At 35.7% G+C, this 21,099-nt stretch overlaps 1 pseudogene; it reads left to right on the top strand.

Moving 5' to 3' along the window:
- Window positions 1–568: 568 nt before the first annotated feature.
- LOC124994238 (AP-1 complex-associated regulatory protein-like) overlaps window positions 569–21,099 on the top strand; it is an 87,073-nt pseudogene continuing 66,542 nt past the window's right edge.

Below are 21,099 nucleotides of genomic sequence, written 5' to 3' on the forward strand. Positions count from 1 at the left end.
GTTCCTCAAACTGCTCTCTGGTGCCTCTAGCGGCGATCCGTGGAAGTCTGACTCGCCAGGCCAGAGTTGCCTGGCAACTCCTGAGGAAGGAACAGACCAAGGAGGGACAGACTATAGGGTCAGTGCCATGGCTGCCCACTCCCCGCGCTGGTTCTGGCCCTGATCCTCCTTTATTATCTGGGTGAGGACTTACTTTTTCACCAACTTCAATTTGACTCCTACAAAATCATCATCCCCAAGAAGCTGAGCTTCTGACGAGAGGAGCAGAGTGTGCCCAGTTCTGTGTCCTACCTTTTGCAGTTAGAAGTAAGAAGCACATCATCCACCTGTGGCCCAAGAAACTTCTGTTGCTGCAGCATCTGCACTTTTTCTCCTTCACAGAACAGGGACAACTGTTGGAAGATCACCCTTATATACCCAAGGAATGCAAAGGTATGGGCTCGGGGGAAGGGTTTCAGGACTCTGAGGCCACTCTAAGTACATGCATAAGGGGGTCTCCAAGGCATACTGAGCATCGATGCCAAACAGTATCAAAATGAGCCCCTCAAGGCCTTGTCCTCTTTTGAACATGTCGGGTATGTCCTGAAGAAAGAGTTTAGCAATCAGACCTGTGGTTTGACTGATGATGGAACAGAAAGGCAAATGGCCTAGCAGGAGGATTTGGCTAGGATAAGGGACTATTCTGGATCCTATAAACACCAAAAGTATTTGGAATTGGTCATGGTCTTTGAACAGACTAGATTTCAGTTTGTGAAGTCCAATCTTTCTCTAGTCCTGTATGATGCCATTCTTTTGACTGGGATTATGGACACCTACTTTCAAGATGTCAATATGAGGATACATCTAATAGTCTTTTGCATTACTGTTTAGGTTATATCCCCCCAAAACTCATGTGTGAGACAGTATAAGAATGTCCAGGTGTGAAATGATCAGATTATGAGAGCCATAACCTAATCAGTGGATTAATACAACAACAGATTAACTGGGTGGTAACAGTAAGCAAGTGTGGCGGGGGAAGTAGGTCCCTGAAGGTGGGCCTTTGAGGTTTATATATTTTTTCCAGTTAGGCAGAGCTCTCTTTCTGCTTGCTGGTTTCCATGTCTGGAGCTGTTTTCCTCTGCTACATCCTTCCACCATGGTGTTCTGCCTCATCTTGGTCCCAGGGTTATGGAGTTGTTTGATCACGAACTGAACCTCTAAGTTGTTCTTGTCATGTAATTTTTCACAGCAATGAAAAACTGACTAAAACACAACATCCATCATCATTTTTTAAAGTTAGTGACTTTGTTAAGTTACTGAGATAGTTTTTATTTATGTAACTTGTGCTAGTGACTACTCTTAACAAATACAAGCTCATAAGTTCTAACCATGATTTTAGTTTTGAAGTTTTACTAGTTTCTATTTTACCTTATGTAATTATATAATGGTATTTTCCATTTTGATAAAGAATTTGCAAATTTCCTAGACCTTTTTCTTGACAATTTTACTATTGTTGTTTCTTATATTTTATATTTAGTCCTATTTCTAAATATTTTTTCTGAAGAACAAAGGAGAGTCTTTGCTCATCAAATAATTACATTCCCTTGTAAATAGTATATTTCAGGTTACATTTTAAAATATTTTTTATAGAATCATTGTTTTTGACCAATATTGTGACATAAGAGATATTTGGTTGAGTCACCTCTTCCCAATATTAGTAAATATTAGCTTAATTTATTCTTGATATCTCTCTTCTCTCTCTCTCTCTCTCTCTCTCTCTCTCTCTCTCTCTCTCTCTCTCTCTCTCTCTGTCTCTCTCTCATTCTCTCTCTCTCCAGTGCTGGGAAGTAAACTCAGAATTCCATAAATGCTAGGCACAAATACTCTACCACTGAGCTACACCCCCAGCCCTTTCATTTCTTCTTTTTGATTTTGTTTCACATTTTCTTCATTTTTTGTTGATTTTTTATTGCACAAATTTAAGGGATACAACATGAAGATATACAACTTACGGTATGAAAATACAGTGAAAAGATTATTATTGATAAGTAATTTAGCATATCTGTTATTTGCACAGTCACTTCTTTTGTGTTAAGAACACTTAATATCTACTTTCAACATTTAATTATATAGTAAAATGTTATTACATTGTGAGTACAGTAATTCTATTGTATTATAGACTATAGTCTTCCTGATGTACATTAAATCTCTAGATTTATCTGTCCTCTATAACTGACTGTTTATGCTATTTGTCTTATATCTCACTACTTCTCCCCCATCACCCATGGTAACTACCATTCCACTGTTTCTTATACTTTCCTTTTCTTTAGACTCCACATAAAATAAATCATGCAGTGATTTTATTTTTCTCAGTGGCTTATTTTACTTAACATAAGTTCCTCCACATTCATTCATGTTGCTGCAAATGTCAGTACCTCCTTTTTAAAGACTGAATAACATCTCATTGTGGATGTATACTGCAATTTTGTATCCATTCATCTGTTAATGTTGCATTTAAGTTATTTCTGTATCTTGGCTCTTGTGAATATAATGCTGCAAAAAGCATGGGAATGTAGATATCTGTGGGATTGCTAGCATCGTTTATTAAAGATGCCTCCTCATAGAAGGATCATGGCACTGAAGGAAACCAGAATGTCACCTCAAAATATGCCTCTTTGACATATGTGGCTATGTAAGTCAGAGTTTTAATCCCTTGCCTTGAGTTTCCTTTCATTTTCTCCCACAAGATGTGCACTGCATGCACTAATAAATTTACTTGTGTTCTCTTATTTATTTATCTTTCATTGCAGAGATCTGTTCCAACTGGATTTATGAGAGTTGAGGTGGGATTGTATTTCCTCCCTAAAAGTTTCTGGTGATCCAGCCAGGAATTTGCAAACACTTCACTCCTCTAGAGCCTGCAGAAGCGAGCCTGAGAGAACTGATAGAAGGTGGTAAGAATTCTTACCAAAATCAGCTCTCCCAGATCTCCATCTGTATTGCCTGACTGAGAGAGGAAAGTAAACAATTTTTTCTCATTCCTTCCTTTCCAAATTCAGATTGGAGAAGAAAAACATCTGTAAAAATGTGTTACTTGAATTCGAGACTCTTGTGGATTTGGTTTGGGTAACTATTGGTTCTTGTCTTTATTCTTCCAGAGATGATCTTTGTGTTCATTATTCTTTTTCTTTTGTATTATTTGTCACAAAGAGGAGGATGCTAGGGCAGCACATCAGCACAGGTCCTGTGCTGATTGACAAACTTGCTGACTGTCTGTGGTTCTCATCAGACCAACATCTATTTAGACAAATTTGGCTGTGGGTCTCTGAGATAAAAGCCAAATGAAGTTTTCCTTTGGTCTTGTAATGTCCTGAAAATTGACTCTGTAACAGGTGAGAACACTATCTGTAAGTTACTATTAGTCAAGACTTGCAATTTTTGTGTTGTGTCAGGCAACCAATCAAAAAGTCTGGGACTCCAAGAGACAAACTGTCAAGTAACATTCCCTTTGTCTGACCATGTCAGCTTTCAGGAGAGTTTGCCTTAGAAAGACATCCCAGTTCATAGGAGGCTTGTATCATCTCAACCTTCATTGCTTAGGTATTGCAGGGAAATTCCCATCCCAGTATCACCTAGCAGGTATGTGACCAGAGGCATCCCACATACTTGGGAGGCTATGGCATCATTACACAAACACTGTCCTTAACTACCTGTGGCAATCAAAGTGCTTTCTTAGGCTGACTTTGGAGACATTTTAAATATTGGGAAGGACAGCATCATTTGCATCATTGATTGACAGCATCATTTGCATCATTGATTGACAGCATCATTTGCATCATTGAATTTGTGTAATTCTCATTGGTTAAGCCATAAAAGCTTTGTTAGTTTTAAGCTATTCTAGAGTTGCATTAAAGTGAGTGTACTTTTAAAGATTTGGGTTTCATATCTAAAAATCATTTTTCCTTTTCTTAGGGAGCTCTCATCCTAAACTACTGCCCTATTGGCGCTCATGGGGGAATCAACTGTAAAGAGGACAATGAAGAGTATAGCGGCTCACCTTAGGGTTCCCTCAACAAGACAAGTCAGATTTAGAACACAAGTTAAAGTGCATACCCACTATAAATCTTCCTTCTTCACCCAATGTACTCCTCCTCTATCCCAAACTCCCTGTCCCTGACCTTCCAGAAGATCCTGTAGATCTCTGGGCCTCTGGATTAAACCCTTCCCCTCAAAATCTGGTCCCATGGTGATTCTGATGAGAATTCAGAGGAAAGGAAGGACTGTAGGGAAAGTAGAGGTTCCTTGGAGATTACTTGATTGAGAGTTGGTGATTAAAATGCTGGTGGAAATGTGGACAATAAAGGCCATTTTGATAAGGTCTCAACAGAAATGAAGAACAAAATATTGGAAACTGTAGACAAAGCCATCCTTGTTACAAAATGCCAAAGACTGGATAAATTGTGTTCACATTCTAGGAGTCACATTATGGAGGTCAGAGAAGTGAACTAGGATATTTGCCTGAAGAAAATTCTAAGCTGCAAAGCACTGAGAGAACTGCATGGTTTCTTTCTTTTCTTTTCTTTTCTTTAATTTGGAGTCTTGCTATGTTGCCCAGGATGGTCTTAAATTCCGGAACTCAAGGGGTCCTTCTACTCTTCAGGCTCCTGAGTAACTTGGGGCTACAGGCATGTGACACAACACCCAGCAGCATGATTTCTTTAAAATGCATATAATAAAATTCAAGAGGAAAGAAATGCTTCAAAGACAATGCATAATTTAAAAGATTGGCAGAATGGAAAGATTTGACAAATTTGCAACTTAGTCATGTAAAGATGAAAAGGAATGTTTAGGAAGCCAACCAAGGACGTGGCCAAGCAACCATTTGCTAAAGGAGATTAACAAAGCTAGAATGCAGTCAGAAGCTCCTCATTAGGACAATGGGAGAAGGACCCCCACAGCATTTCAGAGATCTTTGAGGCAAGCTAGAACATTGAAAGCAAGTTTTCCAAGAGAGGTCCCCAGGTGACTTCAGCATTCACTGTCCTGTGCCACCTGGAGTGTCTGCTTGTACTACCTTGCCATTCAGGCACAATTGTCCTCAACTACTTCGGTTTTGGTTCAAGTGGTCTCAGGTGTGACTGGACTTGCAGTTCCAGAAGATATAAAAGCCACAAGCCTTGATGGCATCTGTTTTAGTCATCTTCTTTGGTATTGTGACCAAAAGACCTGAGAAGAACAATTTTAGTGGAGGAAAAGTTTACTTGGCACTTACAGTTTCAGAGGTCTCAGTTCATAGACAGCTGACTCTGTTGCTCAGTGCCCCAGATGAGGCAGAAAACCATGACTGAAGGGTGTATCAGAGGTCATCAGCTCACACTCCTCTCACCAGGGACAAAATATATACCCCAAAAGCATGCCCCCAAAGATTCACTCCTCCAGCCAAATATACAGTTGCAGTTACCACCCAGTTAATCCCTATCAGCAGATTAATGCACTGATTAGGTAAAGATTCTCAATTAGTTCATCTCTAAACTTGCTTGCATTGTTTCACACATGACCTTTTGGGTTACCTGAACTGTTACATTCCTCCCCTGGCCCCTGAACGCTCATTCCTATTTCACAATACATGATATATTTAATCCATTTCCAAGTGTCCCCACAGTTTCAACAGTTCCAGGTTCACCCAAAAGTCCAAGTACAAAGTCTTCTCTGAGACTCAAGACAAACTCTCACCATGGAAGAAAAATAAAGGAAAATCAAAAGCAAGTTACATATATTTGATATGTAAAGGCACAGAATAAACATTTCCATTTCAAAAGGGATAAATAGGGGCATGAAAAGAAGGGGTGGGACCAAAGCAAGACTGAAATCCAGCTGGGCAAACGTCCAGCATCTGGGGCACATGGCATTGTGATATTCTCTCCAAAGGGCTTGTGTAGCTCTGTCCCTATTGGCTTTGTTGGTTGCAACTCACATGGCCTCTCTTTGGCTTGTCTCTACTTAATTCCTGCCACTTTCCTCAGCAGACATTTCACATACTGGCATCTCTTAATCTCAGGGGCCTCCACTGCAGCTTTGGCTTCCTTTTCACTTCTTCACACATCACCCTCCAAGGGGAGCCCACAGGGACTCTGACCCTGTAGTACTTTGGCCTTCAAAACCTTCCTTTGAAATCTTGATGGAGGACTCCATGACCTCCTAACTCCGGCATCCTACAATCCTGCAGAAACAGCACTACATGGTTGATACCATTGAAGTGGAAAATTTGGTTCGTTAATCAGGTCCTTCGTATTTTGTTTTAAAAGGACAAGTTTGACCCCCTTTTGCTCTAGCTTTTCCCTTATCTTCACTCTTCCACGATGGAATGACACAGCAAGAAGATCTTGCCAGATGTGATCCCTCAGTCATGGACTTTCCAGACTCCAGAATTGTGAGTCAATAAATTTGCATTCATTATATATTATATGTACAGAGAGAGAGAGAGAGAGAGAGAGAGAGAGAGAGAGAGAGAGATGATTAAGGAATTGGCTTACACATTAGTCATGGAAGTTGGCAAATTAAATTCAAACTTTGTCAGGTTGGCAAACTGGAGACCTGGGGAGAGCTCATACTATAGTCCAACTCTGAAGGCCATCCTCTTGCTCAGAGCATGTTAGTCTTTTCTTCTACTCAGACCTTTAATTGATGATATGAGACCCACCCACATTATAGAAGGCATTCTTGTTACACAAAGATTAGCATATTAATTTGAATATTGATTTATAGTTTAAATATTAATTTTATTCACAAACACTCTCATAGGGACTTTGAGAATAATACTTGACAAGGTCCCTATCCAGGCACTTGATCCAGCCAAATCGACACATAAAATTAATCATCACAGACTTCATTGGGACTCTTCCTGCAGTGGCAAGGACTGTTAAATATGCTTAACAGCGATAGGTATCTTTAATGGCCACTTCCTGGACTACCTGTCCAAAGCACCATCCCATGTTAATGTTATATAGGGTTTAACCAAACACTCTTACAGTCTCTGGGGTTCCTTCCACATATTATACAATCACAGAAGGAATTCCAAAGCAGACAGAGCAATGGACCTTGCCAGCAGTACAAAGCAATATTACCTATGTCTTCCACCTATCATATCATTCCTCAGTTGTTGGATCAGAGAATATAATAATGGGTCTTTGAAATAGGGACTACTGTGGTATATATATATATATATATATATATATATATATATATATATATATATACACTTATACTACTATGTACAGATGCAATATATGTACATAGTATTAGTTCCCACTCATTCAACTGTTCTTCCCTTGTCCCATCCCTCCTCCCTACCCCTTAATCCCCTTAGTCTTCTCCACTGATATTTCTTCTATTTTATGAAAATCACCCTTTATTTCCCTTTTCTCTCTTATTTTTCTTTATTTTGGACTAGTCTTTGCATAAAAGAAAAAACATTCAAACTTTGACTTTTGGGTCTGGCTTATTTTACTTAGCATGATAGTCTCCAGTTCCATCCATTTCTCAGCAAATGTCATAATTTTATTCTTCTTTATGACTAATACTTCATTGTGAATATATACCCATTTCCTTTAATCATTCATCTTTTGAAGGGCACCTAGTATGGTTCAATAGCATAGTTATTGTGAATTGTGCTGCTGTGAACATTGATGTGGCTATAACACTTTAGTATGCTAATTTTAGATCTTTTGGATATATATCAAGGGAGATGAACATTTAATAAAATGCCACAGTGAATTTCACCATCATGTATATCCACAATACACTACTATTGCAGAAATATCAGTAGAGGAGAGAGAAGGGAATGGGGGAAGGGAGGAAGAGGAAGTACAAGGAACTGAATTAGAGCAAATTATATCCCATATCTTTAAAATTATGTCAAAATGAATCCTTATGTATAACTAAAAAGAACCAATGGAAGAAAATAAAAGAAATAGGGTCTACTGAGAGAACTGGGAAGACAATGTCCCTGCCCCTACCTTGGACAAAGTACTCCCAATCATATACTCATACCCCGATGGCAGAGACGCACCATATTTAAACACATCACAAACTAGGAGACTGCATAAAGTGACTCTGGGACCCCTGCAGGTGCACATTTCCATGAGCAGCAGAATACAATTACCTGTTTTGATGGACACAGGATCCCTAATATTGCCTCCCACAGGAAAGGAACATGCACTTCGTACTTCCATCTTTCCTTTCTCCTTTATAGAAAATTCAGAGCCTAATGGTTTCCTCTTGACTTGGACAAGAACTTCACTTGAAGCATCCTTAGCCTACATTCCTTTTCATCCAACAAAAGTCAAACAGCTCACCGTTATGTGAAGAGAAAGAAACCCTTGCTGACCACTTACATTTCTTGCTTTTTTTTTTTTTTTTTTTTTTTTTTTTTTTTTTTTTGTGGTGCTGGGGTTCAAACCCAGGAACTTGTGCTTGCTAGGCAAACACTCTATCAACTGACCTATCTCCCCAGCCCCCATTTCTTGCTTTTTAAAAGACATTGTAGAAGAAACCAGGACCAGTTCTCCAAAACCCAAATACAATTCATCATTCCCAAATGGGCAACATGGTTTACCCAGGATAGTCAGAGCCTCTGCTCTTGACCTCTGGCTTTAACCTCTGTTCTTTTAACCCCTCTTCTTTTCTCCCATGTCTGCAAAGGTTCTATCCTTGCCACTGTCAAATGCACATACATTGTGTTTGGATTGAATGGGATGGTAGTCGGATTACTCTGGTCTTATAATTTATCTGTTACTTACTAGGTAAATCAGAAAACCTAGTACTGAACAGAGCTTACAAGGAGATACACCACAAGAGCTAGACTGGGACAATGGAAATCATGCTGCTGGTTATTTGGGTTGGTCAACTCTGTTAGCACTAATATGAACATTGATACTAGGGTTAGCTCTCCTCACCCTCTATCACTAATAATACCACATCCAGCTAAGATATATTGTAGGAAGGTATCTTGTAAACCCTGTGGGCTAATTTTACCTCCAATCAGACAAAGCACCCTGACACCTTGCTTTGTGAATTTAGGTACAAATATTGCTAAAACAAATTGTTACTAGCACTACCAATCCTATTAACTTATTAAGTTGAGATATGAAGAATCACTAAGTAGTAACAAGATATATTTATTATTCAGGGTCCAACTGGAAAAACATAAAAAGGAGCACTATGCTGATATTTTGACAGAATTTAATTTAGGAAATTGGTTGAACATATTTTGGAACACTGAGGGACAATAAAAGGACAATACGTCAATGGAGGTACAGGGACTGCAGGAAGCAGGCATCACCAGGCTGAGGAAACAGTTACTAAGTTGGGATTTTCAGAAGCTTTGAAAGAGGGTCTAGTGGACCCAGGACTGAGATCCCAGGTGAGGACATGCCTGGATGGTTCTGGTACTGTAGGAACTCAGAGATACAGACTCATATTTTAGGGAGGAGCATTGAGAGACTGGTGCTGAAAGCCAAAAGGTAAGAAGCTGGAAACTGTTTCCAGCTGCTGCTGTGAGAGTTCAGGGGAGCAATGGAGACAGGAGTAGCAATAAACAGAAGGCATCAAGTCTCTTCCTCACTCACCCACCTTTCCTGAGCATAACAGCATCTGAAGAGGAACTAAGAAGTACACTAGCAGAATGTCAATGAACCTTGCCAAGCCCCAGTCACAGAAGCACAGAGAAGGGTGGATTTGGAGTTGAGCTACAATTGTGGTATAAAAGGCACATTAAAGAACCAAGAAGAAGGTTGTTTTAAGCAGAGAGGGCCCTATGGGGAAGGCCTGGAAGCAGGAAGGATGGAAGGATATTAGCTGATGGGTTGAGAGCAGAAGGGTAAGAGTGGCGAGGGATGAGCATGGAGTGGGTAGCCTAGGGCCAAAGTGTACAGAGGCAACTCTGTGTTTCTGGAATCTAAGCCCTGAGCTGGAATTCATGATTGTCATGTGCAGTGTATTCCACATACACTTTTTTTCTATTTGCACCACTTTCACTTTCATGGGCTGTCATATACTATATATGAACTCATTTTTATACTAAACCCTTTGGCAAACTCACTTCAGTATTTAAGGAATCTATCTATTTGAGAACCTGCCTTAAAATAGCAAAGGGGCAAATGGTAGAAAGATCACAAAAGCCTGCCTTTGAATCATCAGTCAATGAGCAAAAACTAATGTACACATGAGTTAGACTGAGTATCTAAAATAATTGAGGCTTAATTATAAGCCATGTAATTCATTAATTTTAAATCTTATGGAGCTCTCTATAGTCTGTGAGGCAAGGGGTGTCTCCTGTGAGTCCAGTGGAGGGAAAGGTCCTCATCCCAAGACAGATTCTTCATTTAGAAACCTTGACAGTAACAATACTTAAAACATGTAAAGCTTCCTTGATTATTTAGTTTCTTTCTAATTTCGACTTTTCTAAATGCCATTATTTTGGTCCAAATGGTTTGTTAACTTGGGTTATGATTTCTCTGAATTCCTTAAATTACAATGATAAATATGGGTGATTCCATGGTAGTCACAGTTCTATCACCAGGAAGTTAGTTTTTATGATGATAAAATACAAATGGAAAGAATGTAGCTCGGTATGTATAAAACTCTACTTACGGTCAACCTGAAACCTTATAGATATACTTGTGTTCTTTCACCCTGACCCAGAGAGTTTATCTGCAAACTGCATGCTGTTATGTTCTAAAACATAAGTTATATTGTGTCATGCAGAAGGTCCTCTCACAAAGTTAAGGAATTTGAACTATTTTTTAAGCCGGATACTGTTATCATTGAAGGCTTAGCTCCAGTAAGAAAAAAAAAATATTTATCTAAGGAATACAAAGTTTATCATACAAAATACATGTTCTGTAATAAAAAGCAGTTAAGGAGATTAGATTATTATCTCCAAATCTCAATATTCTGGTATACAAAGTGTGATTAAAACTATCATACTTTTTCAAATGATTATAATCATATGTGAATGTTATATCAGACTTTAGTCAAGAAAATAGAAATTACTTAGATATTTACAAGATGGGCTTTTATCTCAAAAATTGGTGAAACAAGTGATTTTGATTTGAAGAAACCATAAAGGAAATGATAGGATAGCCCAGACTTTAGTATAGAAAAAGCCACTAACAGCCTTAGCTTGGAGGGATAAGGGAAGGTGCTACTGGAGGACAGAGGTTCTCCTAAAACTGGAAGCACAATAAATCTGTCAGATGCAATCTGAAAACAGACAGAAACCACAGTTGAAAAACCACTCAGCAAAGATGAAGGTGAAAACACATTGGTTTCTCTCTTCCCATTGCCTTCAAAATCCCACCAATGTCTCCATTGTGCAATGTCTTGTGAAGCCAGCTGACTATAGATCAGGAGAAATGCACTGAGAATTTGTTAACTAGTCTCAAAATGAATGGAGCAAAGGAATGGAGAACTACCAGGACTACCATAATCTGCCACCAAAGATCTTAAAATCATCTGTCTAGTACCAAAGATATTTTAAAAAGTGTTTATCCAAAGAAGCAACTTTAGATTCCCACAACATGGATAATACTATCTAGGAGTATAGATGATAGAAAAGTTTTTATTGCTAGATAATCTTAAGAGATGTCAAAAATTAGCATTAAATTAATTGCTAAGGTAAATTTTTCTAGTAGGTCACTGATACTGGTTTATGCTTTTTATTACTTGTATACTCTATCTATCTATCTATCTATCTATCTATCTATCTATCTATCTATCTCCCTATCTCATTCTATGTATCTATATCTATAGATCTCTCTATAGAGATAAATTTATCTAGATATTTATCTACTTAGAGATAGGAAGATAGATCTTTATTAGATATGAGAAAGAAAATGCATAAAGGTCAATCAAGAAAGTATATTAGTAAGGAAATTTTGAAAGATAATACTATGTAGTATTAGTTGAGTTTATTGATTTATAAAGGGGAAGAATCCATCAAACTATCTGAATTATGTAAATGGAAAACATAACCAATCTGATTCCAGATGCATAAATGAAAATTAGCAAAGCCTCTCATTGAGGTGTATATATGTCATTTTAGTTGTAATGACTTTTATTCATGATCAATTGGGAAATTTGCCTACAGGATCTTGAATTCATTTCTTTTGTATACAGTGATACATACTTTCAAATATTAATAAAATTAATCTTAGAATACAAAAGTGCATCTTGTAAATATATTCTTGCTAACTAGGAATCTCTTTGCACACTGATAATGTAGCATTTTCATTTAAAAAGATGAAAATTCTAGGACTATATCTGAAATGACTAAAATTTATAGTGAGGAAATAAGTTCAGTCTTATAATATTATCAGGACTGAGCTTCAGATATAAACCAGGTTAAAGAGATCAGCAAAATAGCATTTTTCTTTTTGTGTTAATATGAAGCTCAAGTCATATACATATTCCTAGAAATTATAAAGAAAAGAAATTAGTACTGCATGTAAACTGTCAGTCAGTATAAAATACACTGTATGTATGTCTATAAAAACATTATTGCCTTGACCCATTTTCTACCAGTAATTGGACAAGATCAGGTGGATCTCAGTGGTTTTAAATTGATTTGAGCAATTGTGTAGATATGCCCTCCTATTATAGTTAGCAGCGCTTGTTTGAACTTTACAGAGAAAAATGTGAAGGTAACACTCTAGATGAAAAATTAGGTTAAGAACTTTTTAAAAAATAAATGTTTAATTAATGCAGAATAACAGCTCTGGTGGTAGAATGGAGCCCTTTATTCAAAAAGACAAAGCTTTTTAAAAATCATGAAAGACACTATAATAATCATGGTCTAGGGCTGTGGATGCTGTTCAGTGGCAAAGCACTTTCCTAGCATCTGCAAAGCCAGGGATTCAATCTGCAGAATCACACACAAAAACATGTGCATTTATTAATAAATGTAATAGTTGATTTCGAAATCCAAGGTTTTTTAAACAATTTGCAAGTGAACTTTAAACCAATAAAAGGAAGGTGATAAATGTATATCATTATCATTGCTCACATATTTTTGGCAAATGCACCCACATTCATCACCTTCTGAAAGACAGAGAAACATAGGTAAGTATTGTAACTCTTTTAACCTTTTTTTTCTTCTTGGAAAAATATAAAAACAGCAACTGAATTTCTCAAGACATTTAGTATTGCCTTAATGGGAAGACATCATTCTGTGTGGTGTGGGGAAACCTCTCAAACAATGATCAGTTTACAGCCTTTAGGTAAATTTTCTAATTTTTTTCTTTTAATTCCTTCTGTTCACTTTAGAACATTGTTTATTACTAACTACCACTAATTACATGCCACCCTAAATAGATTATTTTGTTATCGCATCTTTTAGACCGAAATGTCCTCTAATGTGTTTAAAGTTAACATTCAATGAAAACTTGTTTATATTTAATTGACCTGCCAAATGCGATTGTTTCTACAGAAAATGGATGCACATCAGGTGATTACCTTGTAATAAATGAAGGAAAAACGCAAAATTCTCACTCATTTGGTCAGATGCATTTTGCAATTTTCAGGGTTCTAGAATTTTCAGTTTACAGATATGATTGATGTGAATTTGAATTAGTTTGCAATCTTCATTTTCATTTTGAATGTGTTTTTATTGTATTTTGATTATTTTTAGAGGTTTCACAATGTCAGCCTGCATTTTTTAATAATGGAAAACTTTTTCTTACAATCTTACCAATTAAATATAAAAGACTAATGAATTTTAATGTATCTGGATAATTTATTTAATTATTAATTTTAACACTGTCTGTATCTCATTGCAATAGTCCATAACTTTTAGTGGAAAAATTATGATTTTAGCAGGAAAACACAGGAAAGTATATATGGTTTTGTGTTGAAAAGTTCAATAATTTGATTTAGACCATTTAGGAAGTCCTAAGAGAGTGTGGCAACTGTAATGGGAGGAGTGTAGTTACCTGGTTCAAAGAAGTGAAAAACAGTAAATCTCACTGGACTCTGGCTTGTTTACATTCATATTCTTTCAAATCATGCTTCATGTTTTTATTGTTGAAAATAAATTGACACTCTTTTGAGAATATAAAAAACAAATTAAAATGAGAACTTTCTTAGCTGACCTAGCACAAGGGGAAAAATGATGAGATGATGACACAAGCCTTATGTGTCCTTTTTCTCTTTCTCTTTTTCCCCTTTTCTTCTTATCTTTCTTTGTTCTTTTTTTTTTTATCCTTCCTTCCTTCTTTCTTTCAAAGTTTGAGTACTTGATGCTTCTGATTTCTGACTACTTTAGTAATAAATGCTTTACTAATTTCTCTGATATCTATATAAGTAAATCAAGTATCTAAACTGAGAGAAGTTTGTGAGAATATAACTAAAATAGTTAAAATAAAAAATCAATGAAAAAATTCTTATTTAAAAAGCCAGATGGAAAGTTTATATTTATCTCATGCAGTGGTGATGTGAGATGGAGAATTTTGCAGAAGTTGGACAATTTTTCTTGGACTGCATAAACTACTGAGAATAGAAATATTCCTGTGATGTGCTCATTCCACTAAAAATTGGAGTGAACTGAAAATAGTTCTGTGTGATGAAAGTTCTTATGGCAAAGGCATAAGCTAGAACTGGTATGAAATCCTCCTAATGTAGATATTGTGGGGATAGACGTTTGGAGTAAAGTGACATGTTGTTACACTTATACATTGTAAGACATTTTTTAAAATTCAGTATCCTGAGAGTAGAAACACTAACTTTCTTGACTCATGAACTAAAAGCAGGTGATCCTATCCTTCAGGATATTCTTATCTGTAGCAAGAAGACAAAGAGGTTGATACTACTGCTGCTGTCTTAGTCATACATATTCCTAACATTTCTTAATCATAACCTTATGGTTTATACAAATTATACACAGGAAAATGTTTCTGAGTGATTTTCTTTCCCCCTGGATGACTGTATGGTGATTGAGTTACAGCATTATGGAGTACTCTTGTCTCATTTAAATCAAGTAAATCAGAGAACTTGTCCACGATTTAAGCAAAATCGAACCTACCCTAAAAGTCTAAAATAATTTCCAGTTTAGTGTCATAGATATTTCACAATATTAACTCAGAATTTTTCTAGTCTTTCAAATAGATTCCTACATAGCTATTTTTCTACATAGCTATTGTCATGCTGTGTATCTAACCAGATTGAAGTGCAATTAGGAAATTCAAGTGAAACTGAAAATATATTAGTGGTGCAGAAAGGTTCAGCAGTGCCTTATTAGGTTATAAGGCTACAATAATGTCTTTCCAGTGTTTCTCTTGGATGTCTACATTTTGGAAATAAAACAAAGACCCACATTTCTGTATTTAATACCTAGATTTGACATTAGGTCATTGCAGGACTATTGTCACTATAATTTCTTGCATATTTCTGAAACAAGTAGAAATTACATTCAAAATATCTTTTTATGCCCCCCCCCTTTGGATGGTTAGGCATGATTTGATATAATGATCTTGTAGGATTCCTAGGCAATTTTACTGGGTTATACATTTATTGAGTATTATTTTGTGTTGGCACTAAGCTAAACACTTTAACATACATCATTGCTTCCAGTTATAGTAACCACATTACATTCTATAAGACACGTAATATTTTTAGTTTCTAGAAGAGTGAAAGTACATTAGGAATTTAAAAACCTGTTATGGTTTCATGACATGCTGAGAGCAGAGAGATCAGAATGAAAATCAAACTGAAAACTGGTTGACGCAAATCCTCATGCCATAAAGTACTATATTACTCTCCCATTAGTCCTAATTTTAAATGATAAATTTATATATTAGCAATTTTTATGTCACAATGAGAAAGTTGTTGAAATATAAAGAAAAAACAAATCAAGGATAGCAGATCAAGGAGCAAAACATGAATAAAAAGAAAATGGAGAATGGCAGAAGAAACAAGTGAAATGGGATGCCTCATTTCAGCATAGTGTCAGAAATCTTGATTGCTCTTTTATTTTAGGAATTATCTGCAAATTCAGATAGCTGTAGAAAGGTAAATTAAATCTAACAGATTTGATATGTAGAGTGCTACTCTCTACTTACTGAAACTTAAAGCAAGAACAGAATTACTGATCCTTAAACATAGATTAAACTTCAACCTCAAACATTTCTTCATTATTTTTCCTAAGGATAAGTTGACTTATTCTAAAAGTCTTAGTTTCCATTTCCTTCAAACATATCTTACAAAATTATTTTGAAAATTATATAAACATATACCTGCTGAATATATTATATGAATTAATAGATTAAATCAAATGTCCTGATTTCAAGTCTCATAATGCCTTGCTTTATTCAAGTTACTAAAGTGTGCTTTGATTTATCTTCTCAACTGCAGAAATGGTTTTATAATGCTCACTTTATGAATCACTGTATGGATGCAAAGACTTGATAGTTGGAAAATAGTCCACAAAATTGGGAGATATTTAACCATGATAATTACCAGTTCTAACCCTGTCCCTTATACAGTCCTGAGCATCTTCTTGTTATCCTAAATTACCAGACATCCCTTACCAGCTGGTCTTTCACAGAATACTCTATTTTAAAAAGTTATATCTCTTTCAGGCTGATACAATTATCAATCCCCTAAAATAAGGAATGCAACTTCATGATCCCAGGAGATTTTGTTTTTGCCTCAAATTTATTTTTATTAGGGAAAAATGTCATCCAGGGGTGCAAATTAGAGCGAAAAGGAGGACTAAGGGAAGATGGCTACAATGTGCACAGGTATGTTCCAAGCAGGGGGTGAACTTACAAGCATCACTCAGTCAGTGGAAGAGAAAATTCCCCAAATCTATCCCACCCATTTCCTCTCTGCATCTCCCTATGTCTGATCAACAGAGGAAACCTGACTATGAGAAAGAATCTGAAGAGGACAATAGTGACGTCACCTCTGATTTTAACAGTGTGTAAATTGTGTGTGTGTGTGTGTGTGTGTGCGCGTGTGTGTGTGTGTGTGTGTGTGTTGTGAATTTGCACTAGGCCAGAGTGTAGTATTAACTCCATTTATGAGTTAATTTGACTAGAGCATCATGGTTTTTACATAAACACAAAAACTTTAGTATGGCATGTTTTATTTTAAATTAACAATTATTTAAAGTGAATAAGAACTTCAAAATTTTCTGAAAAAGTATGTAAAAAGACTCAGCAAATGAATGAATGTTCCTAAGATCACAGTGTTAGGATGGAACACACCTTAAAGATACTATACATGTTCACTCAGGTGCAGACACATTGTCTTTTTTGTTTCAGGTATCTTGAAAATCTTCCAGAATGGAGAATGTGTCTTTGTAATACATTATTTCAGCACACAAGTCCAACCTAAAATCACTTATTCTGATCTAAATTTTGCAGAAATTTTGAGTTGATTTTAGTTTTTATTTCTGAAGCAACTTCACAGTGCATCTCCTTCTCTTTGATGTATTTCAAACATTAGAGGACAGATGCCAGTCACCATTTAATCTTCTCTTGTTTCTAAGCAGTCCCTACAACATCCCTACAACAACTTATCAGGTAACTATTCCCCAAGTATTTTCATTGTCTTGCTATTACTGTAGATACATTTTGAGTTTGTAAATATCCCTATATAGTGACACAGACACAACATAACATTTAATATTTGGACTCATCCGTGCAGCTTAAAAAGAGACTACTGTGTCCTGTGATAGGGACACCTAACTTTTACAAATGCAGACCAAAATTGCTTTAGCTCCCTTTCAAGTTAAAAACACTCTTGGGTCACATTATCCTTCTCATCAGGTAAAATCTCCAGCTGTTTTTCACATAAACATTTTAATTTTGGTTCACTTTTCACATTTAGCTTTTTGAAACTGATTTTTTAAAACAAAAATATGATGTTAAAAATTAATCCATGTAATTTATTTCAGTATCTCAACTTGCTGAGATAGATTTAATCCTGTTCTGTCAACTGTTGAATAAATTAAACATCATTTGCAAATCTGAGAAAGTGTCTTATTTATACATAACGAATGACATTTAGTTGGTGTTTATGCCTTTTATTTTGCTTTGTTAGTAGTCTTTTCCTTTAGAAATGATATCCATAGAGAAATAGAATAAATTCAGTTAATATAAAAATAGACATTAATCGTATACTTTAGAGTATAACTAAAGATTCCATAGAATATCCTGTATGAATACAGTTGCTGAATCACATATGTAAAACACAGAAGATTTTAAAATATTCACAAAATTCTATGGAAACATAAAACAGGTAATATTTGATTGAGCTAAAATGAGAAGTGAGTGTTTACAGAGATGATCTGGAAAAATGAGTGGACACTTGCATGGCACTAAAACAAAGAAAATAATTTCCATGCAAAGCAAAAATGTCATGACAAAATGTGGTAAGCAAAAACTTCCAAATTATCATTTCTAGACTACATGTATTTTATTACCTCATTATATATATAGACATTATAAATTCCTCAGTTTCTCCCCAAAACAATAAAAAAATGTATCTCTGGATGAGGCCAGGTAAACTAAATTCACATCAAACACTCTTGGCAATCATTATGAATGTAAATATTTTAAAAGTACTATTTCATAGTAAATACTATTATTTACTATGATTAATACTATTCATTACTGAAGCACTGGTAAATAAGCTCATAGGCTGACAGAGGGGAGTCTTATGGTTTTCTGGAAAATCTGAAATTTGGCACAGGAAACTCCTGAAAATTTTGTGCAGGTCAGTAATGTATTAATGTTTAGAAAAATAAATCTGTTGGCAGTATGAAGATGTACTGGGTGGAACAGTGCACAAGATGTGTAGGTCTTCCCATGATGTAGAAAAGTGACAAAAACTTAGTCTACAGCAAGAGACTGATAAAGAAGACAGATAATGGAATTGATGAAGATTGACCTGCACTTCAATTTTTTGTTTGAGGAAAGGAAATTAAAAAGATCCAAAAATGACTTAGAAGTTTCAACATATATTATGACAATATCTAATTTTTTGTGTGTGTGTACAGAATTAGAAGCAAGTCTAGAGCTCAAATAGAGAAAATTTTGAATTGGGTAGTGTTAAATGTGTAGGTTGTGTTTATAGGAAGTTATCCAACAATCAATTTGAAATATGGATCCAATTTCTAAAAGATATCTTGAAAGTGGAGACAAGATTTGAAGTCCATTATCAGATATTTGTTAAATCCATTAGACTAGAATCCTACAGGTTGTCCTGAGATGGTTAGGACAGGAGAGAAGGAAGAGAACATTGACTGGGACATGTTTGCTGCCAGTGCTGGGACAACACAGGGCCAAGAAGGAGCCACCTGGGCAGAAGCCAAAGAACAAATATTCCGGAGGCAAAAGGAGAAATACAAATAACCATGATGATGAAATCCAAAAGTGGGGAGAGTTAAGGAAAGGGATAATTGTCAAGAAAGTCTGTTACAGACAGTAGGTTAAAAGTGAAAAGAAATAATTGTGTTTGGAAAGAGTAAGATCACTGAGTATCCAGTAAGAACTAAGGACAATATTTTTAAAACAAATTTTAACATTGATTTTTCTTTTAATTAATTTTACATGAAGAAATTAATCTTATAATTTTTAAAATGATAATAAGGCATAAAAGTCACTTATTCACTTAAAATAGTTCTGTATTTAGCTAATTCCTTACTCTGAAATAATAGTTTTCAAAAGTTAATCTGTAGGGGATTTCAAATTTTATTTCAGGAGTAAATCAATAGCATTATTGCTTCATAAATACATTATCAGTAGTAGATAATTAGTGTGTTCAGCTTATGTGAGGTCTTAGAGTGTTTTGCTTAATATAATAGAGCATGGAAACCTGCCGCTTCTCTGCATCTTTAGATAATATTTTAGTTGGTTTTTAGTTCTCTAAAAATATAAATAACAAAAATGATACTTATAAACTATGATAATGTTAAGACAACTTATTAATATTCCAATTCTTTATTCAGGCATCTGGTTAAGAATGCACCTTCATTCTCCTTTTGAACTTAATGTGGTTCTGTAACTGACCTTGGCTGAAAATTGTTAATGAGTGATATGTTTTACTTGGATGCAAGTCTTTTAAAGTCAATGTGCAATTCACCATATATAACGCCTTCCCACAGCATGCAGCAATGCTTCAGATGTTGAATATAACTGGCTAGTTTAGAAAAAATGTCCAGGAAGTGTGTATAGAAAAATAACCATTATTATTTTATGCAACATTAGTTTTGGAATTATCCATTACCTTAGTGTATCATAGGCTATCCTAACTAATACAGAAATCACTACATGATGCAAACTTTTGTGTAAGAGTTCTTTCATGCATATTCTCAGGGTCCCTAAATCTGATGTTTGCTTTATGCAAACATGACATGAAAGTATGCAGTTTTGTAAAGGTATTGGGGGCATCCATGTGTCAAGTAACTAAGTGGAATATAATTTTATTTGTGGGAATCTTTCAATTTGAAGTAGGTTTTGGGGGAAGGGATTATATTCCTGCTTATATGCATATTAAATCAATCCAACTGCTTCATTCCAAACAATAAAGAACTTGCTTTCTTTGCTTCTCAGAATTCTATGGTATCAGAATTTAGACCCCAAGACAAGGATACAAACATATGTAGCCCTGCATTCTGTAATGAAATCACTATGGTGTGCTGATTACAGGTTCTGACATCTGCCCTATATGCACGTCAGACTGTATAGTCCCCATTTCCTGATTGCACACCCAAGCAAATGTAGGGGTCTCTATACATTTTAGAGTTACATGTAAGTCACACTGTGGGTATTTGCATTGAGTTTTTCCTGTTGTGATGATTTATTCCTGTTGACTAACCCATATTGGAGTGCCTAATTTCTCTTAGTCAGGTATAAAATTGCTGAAATAATAATTTCTAAGTCAAAGAGTCATAGCACAGAAGTGACCTGTACTCTATCCCCCTAAGATTTGGTCCATGAATACTTCTTCAGCAGAAAGAGTATTAAAATGTTTGTTATCCCATTCATAACTCTGCTTCTGCTGTAATTTTAGAACATTGACTTTTTTGACCTCTTTCTTTTGTGTGCTCATTTACATCTG

This window comes from Sciurus carolinensis, chromosome 1 (genome assembly GCF_902686445.1).
Source record: "Sciurus carolinensis chromosome 1, mSciCar1.2, whole genome shotgun sequence".
Classification (NCBI taxonomy): domain Eukaryota; kingdom Metazoa; phylum Chordata; class Mammalia; order Rodentia; family Sciuridae; genus Sciurus; species Sciurus carolinensis.